Source organism: Heliconius melpomene, chromosome 11 (assembly GCF_056956725.1).
Source record: "Heliconius melpomene rosina isolate 202511_hmr_F chromosome 11, ASM5695672v1, whole genome shotgun sequence".
Classification (NCBI taxonomy): domain Eukaryota; kingdom Metazoa; phylum Arthropoda; class Insecta; order Lepidoptera; family Nymphalidae; genus Heliconius; species Heliconius melpomene.
The window spans coordinates 11,460,483-11,470,451 of record NC_140399.1 but is presented as its reverse complement, the minus strand read 5'-3'; positions in this window follow the sequence as shown (position 1 = coordinate 11,470,451).

The following is a 9,969-nucleotide window of genomic DNA, read 5'->3' as shown; positions in this document are numbered from 1 at the left end:
AAACTGAGATCTTCAATGATTATAGAAATTAACCAGATAATATTCCTAAGTAACGATCTATTTAAGTCAAAACCGTCTAATTAACATCATTAGAGTATTATGGCAGTCATGGAAACAGTAAAAAAAATTTTTGGCTTCATGCTAGCTAGCATGGTAGGCACAAGAAACATAGTGCTAAGACACTTAGCTCTCCATGCACCTCTTTATTTTAGTGACATTGCCTAGTGATGGAACCTAACGTCGCTCTGTTATTTTAATAAAAACGACAAATACTATATCACTGATCAAGAAAATGCACTTAATGCTAGTATATTGAATATAATATGTATTTGCTTATAAAAATACAAACAAGGAATATTTAGAAAAAAAAAAAATTCTTGGAGAACATTAAAAATACAAAATTATAATTTTAGCCAATATTGAAGATTTCTACCTTTTGAAGATAGTAGATTATGAATTAGTTTTTAAAATAATTTTGCTAATATTAAATTGTACACGTGTTTTGAATTATCGAAATTTTTATCATCGCATCAATTTAATAAGCATAATATTTATTATTTCATATCCTCCTACAAGAATGAAAAAAAAATTGTAAATAACAAGAATTCATATAAAAATTATAAATAAAAATTAAGATGTTTTTCAAGTTCCACGCATCTTTAAGAATATTTCACATATAACAAGAGGTAGAAAAATTCTTAACAGAAGCGAAGGCTAGAAAAGATTTGCGACTTAGAGGCTGTTTGCTAAAATGTTGGAATTATACTTTACTGACTTCCAATTTTCAGACACACTCACACACATTTTCTGTTTAATGATGATTTAATGTTTTCGTTCTCAAAATTTTTTTTAAGTATATTATAAACTTAAAATATTTTTGTACGTCTTTAAAAGAGATATAACTGTGTAACTATAAATTACCAAAATGGTAGCGTAGTTGAACAGCATCTGTAACCACGACACCTCGATCCTCACTCACGTTGAATAATTGTAGAGTTCCACCACTCAACATGCGAGATCACGGGCCGAAAGCAAAGAACGGAGGGGCTTGACACTGAGTTCTTTCAGTCTACCCTGGTTTATTAATTATTAATAATTAATTAAAATGAAATTAAATTCAATTCAAATTCGAAAATACCTTTTATTTTTAACAAATAAAAATTGTTATTGGACGTGGTTAAAGGTGGTAATTATTAAAAAATAAAGATCTGAAATTCATAAGAAAACTCTTTTACCTTCACGCTATTTCACGCTTTTACAGAGTTGGTAGAGGAGAACTGGTAATATTGTGTTAAGACATTCAAAGGCCTTGCATGCCAATTTGCGGAACTCAACGCTGCGCTTTGTTTTGTTACCAGAGTGAAGATATGAAAAAAAAATTCAATCCTCCATATCGGAGATGAACCCACAATGGTTGAGTTTATTCCCACATAAAGGGTGTTTTACAGTATTTTCACCTGTTATTTCATGAAATTATCTACAAGTAATGTACTCGTAAGTACTTTCTTGAAAACGGATTGACTTGAATAGTTACACACGTATTACGGTACATTAAGAATACAATAGCATCAACTTGATGTCCTTATCAGAAAAATTTGGGTCACGAAAATAGTATATTTTAACAGTTTCTTTTTTTTAACTTTTTTTTAAATGATACCACATCTTCTCTTACCTATATAGGATTTTCATCTTCAAATAAAATAAATAATTAAAAAAAATCATCAGCTCCATATTTTGCCATTGCGTGCGGGAGGGGTGCAAAGACGTTCGTTGGCCCCGCTCAGGTCGTTGACTCTTTCACCGGCGCACGCGCACGCTTTCGATAACACTTTTGTTCACTTAGAAAGATCTATACTAGTTGTAACGTTTGATTTTGCCTCTATAATGTATATAGATATATGGACAAAAATTATGTCTAAATAAATTATAAAAATAATTACATAATAAATAAAAATGTTATTTAACAATTTAAAGACAAAATGACTTAGTAAGTAGTAACGTGCTCTACGTTACTAATTATTAAATATTTAATACGAAGTTTAGCAAGTATAAATATATATTATAATTTTGACTTCAATTTATGCTCTGGTCAAAGGACATATATCAGCTCTATCACCTAATATTGGATATTTATTTAGCTTCACGCTGTATCCCGCACATAGGATAGGACGAACCTGGGAACCTAGCGTTATTCTCAAAGCATAGCGTGCTGAGAGGCAGAATGCAACGTCCATTCATTTTTAAAAGTTTAATTTCCCACGACGATAAATATCTCTCCGATTTCCTCGGTCTTGTTTATCATTAAACAATATGTTAATATTTCATACGTTATGTAAGACATGAGTCAGCCAGCTAAATAAATATTTTGTACTGAGCTTTAACATCATATTATTAATAAGAAAAATAACGATCCTCATTTACTCGAAGCGTCATTTTTCTTAAATTTGAATATGTCGTGTTCCCAATGTCTGCAATGTCAGTTGTAATGTAAAATATTAAATTGATATAAAATTATAATTAAACTAACAAATCACCTGGAGTAAAAGCTTTTAATGTTGTTTTCTGTATTTATTGCAGGTGAGGCTATTTTTTTACTTATGTACCATTAAAATAGAAATAAAATTTTAAATAAATTGTATTTATTGCAGAAACCCAACTTGAGTTTTTATTTCAAGAGTGAAATAATTAACATTATTATATATATAGTAGAGGCCATCGTGGCGCAGCTACAGGCTGTGTAATTGTTAAGCGACGAGATATAAGTTCGATTTCCGTTTCGTTTTTAAAATAAAACCAAAAAATCAATGCAGCTCACGCTATATCCTCCACACAGCAGCGTAGGCAGAGGGAATCTAGTGTTAAGACACACCGTTCTCCACTTTCCGCCGAATTCTGGAGGCATTTCGTGTTGAGCGGCGGTACTCAACGCCGCGCTTTGCTCGACACCAGAACAAGAAAATGGAAAAATAAATTTAAATAAATATTTCCCTTCTTCGAGTGGGAATCGAACCCACAACCAGTTGAGTTTACTTTAACAGTCACACTTTGTGCCCCTGCGCCACGACTGGCCTCAATGAGTTTTTCACTTTCTCTCTCTGTCACTCTACATACAATGTCTGAAGTGGAAATAGGGCGAAAACTTGAAAATCGAGTGTGATGATAGTGACTCTAGCTTTTCTCTGTCCACCGTAAAAAATAGGAAACTGAAAAACAATATTTACTGACGTTATCGTTATAATATTATGATATTAAAAATATTTAGTTCATCGTGATTATTTTTTAAATTACATTTTTGTAAAGTTTGTTGCCAAATCTAAGAACCTGGTATCAAGGCACACAGTTCTTGCGTTATGTGTGTCGAGTGGCGGTACTTAACGCCGCATATTCTATTACAAGAGTGGAAAAATTAATATTATTCATCGAACACAAGAACCCATTTTATCCAACCATGCTCTCCCACTGTGCAACAGTGGCTAACTTCGATATCCAATTACTTCAATATATAACTTTCCAAATACAGACAACACCTTCTACATAGATTCTCTGTAACAATACGATTCAAGATAAACTGACGCCTCATTAACAATCGCTTGCTTCGATAGCTTTATCAGTGCTGGGTGTGAATACGAATCGAACTACCCACTTTTTACATTACGTAATATAACATTTCTAAGTTACTTTTCTTATAAAATAGAACTAATACACGAACTTCATGACGTATCCCGCATATACGATATGAGCAGGATAGGCAGAGAGAGCATAGTGCTGAGACACTTTTCCTGCAGATATCAACGCAGCGCTTTGCTTGTTACGAGAACGAGAAAATGTAAATAATTCATTTTCCGAGTGGAAATCGAATCCACAACCATCGTGCTTGCAGTCACACGCCGTGCCACTGCGCCATGACAGCCTCGAATATATTTTCTTGCGTCTACTTCAATGTGACACTTTTGTTCTTCTAAACTTTTTCACTTTAATCTCAAATATTAATTGCCCTTCAAGCTAAACGTAGTGAAGCAGAAATCTATTAATACTTTTATCTCCGCGGATTAGAGCCTACAGAAAAACCTGACAGTGTCCAACCAAAAAAGGAAAACTTGGCGACAAATTATTATTATATAAAAAGTATTATAATATAATGGCGGCAGCTTTTTATGTGCTTCTTTTCGATCATTTTCAATGCCCAATATTCTTTGTTAAAAATTCAAAGTATTTAATTTATATTTAAAACTATCTGAATATAGATAGATCCTATTGTGAAACTTGGAAATGTTATGTAACTTTAAATTGTGCTCTAAGAAGAAAAAAAAATTTGGAAAAAATGAAGATATGGTACAGATCAAGAATCTGTAATGTAAAGAAGGTAAATAATATAAAAAAACTTGTGGTCCACATGATTTTCTTTTTTCTCAGGAATGAATGAAAACCGCTTTATCTTACGATCAGGGAGAAGAAATGAAAATAATTCACTCTCTGAAGTAAAAATCGAACCTACTACCATCGCTTACAATCAAGCGTTATGCCGCTAAATTAAAATAGTATGTCAACGTCGTGCAACGTGCAGCCGCACACAAGGCAATGCTGGTACCGATCCTGTTATACGACAGCGAAACGTGGGTATTACAGAAGAAGAATAAACTAAAGATGAATACTAGAAATTTTAGGCAGGCTCAGTTCAGCTAAACAAAAACATTTACCGTTCAACCTAAAAAATAAAGAAAGAAACAAACAAAGAAATTCTAAAATTTAGACTGAAAAGAATATTATTAACTAGCGGCCCGCCCGCGGCTTCGCCTGCGTGAACTACTTTATTATTAACTTCTGTCTCCATGAGTATCTACGTCCTATAAGTGACGTCCATGCAAAATTTGAGATTTCTAAAACATGTAGTTTCTGAGATTTCGTAATGATTTTTTACCTTTTGATTTTATATATGTAGGAGATTGCTCGCAAATGACTCTTATTGGAACTGTGGGCTCCATTGTGGGTTAATGCAAGCAGGAATAACGCAGCAGATTCGTGACACTCGTCACTAGTCCTTCCTTTCTCCAAAACATCCGAAGACTAAATCATTTTACGATCGTCAAAACATCAGAAGACCAAATCATTCCACGATCGTCAACTTGTTGTTGCTCTTTATTTATGGCGTTTCGAGCGTGCCAATTCAGCACTAATCACTTCGCCAGTGTCACGTTGAATGGAAAACACACAAGATCGTCAACTTCCTCCTTATTTTAAAATCGAACTTCACCCTCACACGTCACGACTCTACTCAAGGCGTAAGCCTCCGCGTTATTGGTCAAATTACCTCACTGGTCTAATAAAAGTCATGTAGGAGTCTTTTAAACATAAGTCAGCCAATCGTAATTCTACAATAATCAACAATTAGTGTCTTTTCGATCATTTCCTCCAAAGCTATACAAATGTGTTGATACATTGTCATTTTTACATGAACACAGCCAGCCATATTATAAACAGTTGCTACAGATAATAATATTAAAGCTAATCATTAAACATCTAAGATAAAATAATATCTGTTCTAATCTCTTCCTTCTACATATGTATAGATATAAAAATATTGAATGAAATGTTTCAAACAAAATGGAAATTCAACGTTACCAGCGGCCACTGTCACTTTCCGTCACGCGACTGGTGAAAGGCCTATTGGTCACAGACACGGCCAACGTGGGCCAGGTGAACGTGGTTGTGAATACTTTCCTTCTTCTCCAAGAAATGGAGAATTGCGTTTTGTTGGATTTAATTGTAATAATGAAGGACATTAGAGTTTCTGATCATATACATGGTGTTCGTGGGTTCTAATTTCTCTCGGATGATTGTATAAATTTCATTTTCATTTTCACGCTCTCGAAGTCGAAACGTGGCCTTGAGTTGCGCCATTTAACTCGCAATATCTCGAGAATTCGACGAAAGGTGGAGAACTGAACGGCTTAAGGCTAGATTCTCTCTGCTATATTGGAAAAAGCGTGAAGCTGTAATTTTAATTTGAGGGTTTCGCTCTGAAAATGGAAATAATTAGACCGTAGCACTAAACTTTATTAAGAAAATATTATGCATATTTTTATAAATATAACGCGATTATTCCATACTATTATATAACAAAATATATATTACTGGTTTTAGATCTTGACCTCTTGAATACAGTACAAGCCCAGTAACCGATTAACAGTTTTCATGATGTGCAAATTATTATTTTTTTTATTTTTTTTTTACTTTCACGCTGGTTCGCGCTCATAGCAGGGTAGGCAAAGGTAGCCTAGTGTGAAAACACTTCGCTCTCCACAAATTATTATTGTTTTATTTATAATTTCAACACGTCCAATTTGGTAAGATAGGACAGATAGAGATTTATCATAATTCTCTCTAACAATTTATAAAAAGCTTTATGTAATTATATTGACCCTTAACGCTCTATTCAGAATAAAGCAGAGTAATCAAAGATAACCTGGTGCTTAGACACTCCACTCTCCGTTTTCCGCCTGAGTTGCTTATTGGGTGACGGAAAACACTCCAAATTGTATTACCAGAAATAAAAAATCCTCCGAGTGGATGGCCATCACATTTGCAGTCAGAGCAAGGTGTCCAGCTTCGCCACGATAAAGCGGTAAGTTCATCGAGCGTTTTAGTAAATATTTTATTTTAGTTCCAAAGGTTAAACAAAAGTTTTGAAAATCATCAGTTATCTCTCCTTTCACGCTGTATCCCGAACACAGCAGGATAGGTGGAGGGAACCTAGTGTTTAAACAGTCCGTTCCTCACTTTCCGCCGAGAATTTCAAATGAGAAAATTAGGCGATGCTAATGGATGCAATAATAATGGCATGTCTTAACATTAGACCCTCTGCCTACCTTGAAGGGTGAAGCTAAAAAACAGAAAGTTTCAAATACATATTTACTCTTCTACAATCTATGATAAAAATTTCGTCCGTTAGTAATTAATTAACTTTAATTAACAAAATGTACGTGTGAATCGTAATTTGCTACGGACAATAGTGAGGTTATGCATTGTTTTTTTGTATAATATTTAGCTAAATATTCTTATTATCGTGCCGGAGGTCAAGTGATAACCCTCGAGATATTCATCGGCCAATACTCACGTGTCCTTAAATTATTCCCTTTTTTTTTGGTATTGTTTAAATTGTAGATTTTTTTTAATTTGACAAATCTATTTTGAACTTCAAGTTCGATTAAATGTTGATTTTGATATAATTAATAATAAATAAATCATGTGGATCATTTATAAATAACATAATTAAAACGAGTATAAGATGAGTATATTAAATATGCTATAATAAAATAGTTCCCTCATTCATTCATCCCACATTTAAACATAAGATAAGATTTATAACAAACTAATACATATTACATATTATGTACTTACATATCTTATAGCTTGAAAATAAAAAAAAACAAGGTACTTTATTTAGATTTTTAATGAAATATCTAGCCTTAGATCAAAATTGACTTCAGCAATTTAAGAGTATCATAGAGCTAACCTACACGTACAATGCGGCTGACGAGTCGTGGCCGTCGAATGAAGGTAGACTTTCTGAACTTTTTTACATAGTGCACTCGTTAAGAAAATAATCATAAGTAAGAAAAATTCTAAATTCAAATCTATACAGCTGACTTCAGGGAGGCCACGACTCGCTGTCAGTATTATACATTTAACATTAAACCACGAAGGTCAAAATACATCAATGCCTGCAGTAGGCAGTAGGCTGAACAACATTCGCCCAAAACTAACGATACAATTAAAATGTGTTATGTCATATTTGACAATACATCATTAAATTATTATCTATAGTGTAAATATGTATTTATGTTTTATTTGTAACGCATATATAAGTTGAAGTCCGCAATTATATTTAAGTGGATCTTAAGACTTCAAATAAAAAATCTTGTTTTGTCTTTTAGTTTTGAATACATGTACGTCAAAATTCGAAATTGATAATAATGGTAGCTTTAGGTATATGAATGACATCAAAAAATATATGGCAATATTCATTATTTTTTTGCAAAGCGTGTAGGCAGAAATTTCGTTTTGAATGGCGGTACTAAACACCGCACCTTGTCTTACAAAGTAGAGAAACGAAAAAAATATAATTTATAATCGTCATTCACATTCAATCGTTCACACACTGTCTCAATGTCACTTATTATCTAACCTATATATAGCCTTCCTCTATAAAAGGACTATTTAACACGGAGACATTTATCAATTCGAGCTTAGTTCCTGAGAATAGAGTCCTCAACCAAACAAACACTTCAACAATACAATATCACTACAGGATTTCCTATATTATATTTTATCTAGAGCGCTTAGTGACCCATCACTCCGCCAAAATCATACTTACCGTCCAAATAAAACAGATGAGCATAAAAATTGCGCAAAAATAAAAGAGTTTTGCCCGACAACGACGTATTATATATTTATTGATTGTTCAAAAACAATGCGCCATGGCAGTGAGTCAGTGGGTCAAGGGCACGTCCCAGTTACGCAGTCGAAATTCGCGGACCACAGTTGCTAACCTCAATAGAGAGGGGCGTGTGTATCGTTCTTTTTTATATATATAACTAGTTTGTTAATGAAACTGTTTGTCTGTCTGTGGCTGTGTTTGTTGTAATGATATTTTTAAGTACTAATTATAAATCATGTATTTTTATATAAGAAATTGTAATTTGTTTTACTTAATGGGAATTTAGTAATACAGCATTAATTATTATACTTTCTATTAGATTTTGCATGTTAAAAACACAACCTAACGCCGTATCTCAGTCATTTTAGTAAACATTTCGATTTAAACCTACTACAGCGACAAAACTTGATTGAACTTGAATTAAAATTCCAATACTATTTAAGTTTATATACCCACACTAAAAAACAATTGTGTTAAATGAATAATTACATCGAATGCAATCAAAGTCACTTTACAAATAAAACCACTTAATTTAACGAAAAAAAACGTGTAAAATGAATTTATAATGACACTAAAACGGAAACATAACCTTTAAAAGCATAATTTTGTTATCTCAGACCAAAAATCCTTGCCGAAATTGGAATATGCATACAACTTCCGCGCCAGACAAATCGTTTAGCTCGCAACAAAACACTTCCTGCCTATTAAATCGCACCTTCATTGGTTACCTTTGACTTTCAATATTTTATATTATTGTATGGCCTTAAACATTTATGAATATACATAAAACTGTAATTATGATATAAATAAATTTAAATGCCAGTTATATGGTATACAGAATATAACGTTAATTGTATTAAATTTAGTTATATTTAAAAAAAACGATATTTTATTTTATTAAAATTTAGTTATATTTAATCGATTTTCTATAATAAATTATAGAAAATCGATTAAGTAGGACTAATATTTTTAAGCACATCACTATCGTTCAAAAATGGCGTTAGTAACGTTACGTAATGCAAGTTTAAGGCTCGAGAATAGAATTTCGGACACTTGTTGGTGAATGTTATGAGTTACGCCCACGTTGTAAGGTCGTCTGTGGGTACAATGGCGTCGCATGGTTAATATTTAAATTATACGTTTGTATATATGGCCAGGGCAGAGAGAATTTCTGAAATTTAGGCCTAAAATGTTCCCGTTCTACTCTTCCCTTATTTAGATAATCTGTTCCAAAAGATAAAAGATTATATATAAATTAGTATCTATTCGGCCTGGTAATAAGACAAAGCGCAGCGTTGAGTTTCGCCACTCAACTTACAATATCTCGGAAATTGGACGTGGAGAACGGTATCATAACACTAGGTTTCCTCTGCCTATCCTACAGGAAAAAATGAGAAGCTACACATAAATAATAACATAAATAAATACAAAGGTTTAAAAAAATCAAAATCGTACAAAATGGTCAGCAGATATAACATTAATAATAAATTATTTACAAAAAAACCGCAATAGCCTTAAGAAATAATTCGATA